A 1,681-nucleotide genomic window follows, 5' to 3' on the forward strand; every position below is an offset into this window, starting at 1 on the left:
ACTGAGCCATCTCCCCAGCCCCAGTCCTACAATTTTAAAGGTAGATTTTTATGAGACAACTCAGACAAAACCACATTCAGTTCCCAGCAGTTTTGAACAGTTAATCTCCCAGAATTTTTTTCTCCTGTAAAATAAAGATAGTTATTAGATCTCAGTGCTGTTATGAGAAGTAATAATACTCATAAAATCCTCAGCTAAACAGTGCACAATAGGTTTCCTGAAATTACCCCTACAGGGTGACTACAGGTAATTATGTAATTACATAGCATGAGAAAAGTTTCTTTCTTTGTTTCTTGTTGTTTTGTATTTTGAGACAGGATCTCAATATCATATTTCCCTAAAAAGAAGATCTAACCAGAAAATAAGCCCACATGTGATTTTCTTGGGATGTTTGTAATTGTCAGACCTGGCTGAGAATATAGCTCAGCTGTACAACATCTGCAACACAGGACGGATGTACTAAATTATAAAATAATGATTTTTTTTTTTTTTTTTTTTTTTTTGCATTTTAGAGAAATGTCTACAGGGTGTTCAGGGTCTCACTACTAGATCAGACTCATAGTGATCCGCCTGTTTACAGCCTTCCAAGAGCTGGGATTGCAGGCACGTGCCACCACACCCAGTCTCAATTACCATCTGATTGTGCCCCAGGGGCGAGGCCAGCACAGCAGAACTGGGGATCGAACCCTCAACCCCCGCACCTGCTTGCAGGTGCTTGAAGCCGCTGCGCTATTTGGCTGGCCATCAATTTTGATTTTTAGCTTGTTGTGTTCCATTCCAGTGACACAAGGAGAAGAACTGATCTTGGGCGCGTGATCTCCAAATGATATAGAGGAAAAATGAAACTCCTGACCTGAAAGGTACCTGGAATGAGTTCGTGTTCTCTAAAAACGAAGAATGAAATTTAGGGGTAAGCAGAGGTTGTGAGCAGAATATATTTACCGTGAGAAAGAAAGCTCCTGTCCCAGAGAGGGACAGCGAGGGGGCCTAGTGCATTGTCCCCCGGAAGCTGTCTCTTCCAGGGACTGTTATAGAGGAACACCATGCCATGAGGCAGGTCTAAGGTGGTGGAGAACACGGGAACTCGCTTAGGTGGGCGTGAGGCAGGACAAAGCTACAGTCAACCAGTGGGATTCCAAGCGCCACTGCTCAGGTAAAGTTGATTAAATCCAGGATCAAATGGGGAAGCAAGTCACGTAGCAAGCGGGCATGAACACAGGACGGGGTTTCTTCCTCTTGGGGGTTGAGTTAGTGACTCATTTGGGCGCTTTCAAGGTGATTGACAGCTATTTAGAATAACAACCCCTGATGCCCATCCCTAGGGAAGTGTGTGTTTCCGCTTTTGTCCTGAGGTCTGGCCCACACTTGAGTGTCTGTCTCTTCCAAGTTGCAAAGTCACCTTGTCTTCCATCTTGTCTCCTTGAGGGCCTGGCCCTGTCTAACTGCCTATAATATTTCTATCTAATTCAGCTGCCTACAAAACCTTGTCCTTGTTGAGGCTCATGGCCATGGGATAGTGTAGGGCCACGGTTACTGTTCTTCAATGGTTGCTGTGGCAGAAGGAAATATTTGGGGTTTTTTTAGCACCAGGAATTGAACTCAGGACCTTGCACTTGCCAGGCTGATGCTGGTGCTGTCCTATATTCCTGGCCCTTCATTCACAAGTATTAATAAATTTATA

This window comes from Octodon degus, unplaced genomic scaffold, assembly GCF_000260255.1.
Source record: "Octodon degus isolate 3935 unplaced genomic scaffold, OctDeg1.0 scaffold00029, whole genome shotgun sequence".
Lineage (NCBI taxonomy): Eukaryota > Metazoa > Chordata > Mammalia > Rodentia > Octodontidae > Octodon > Octodon degus.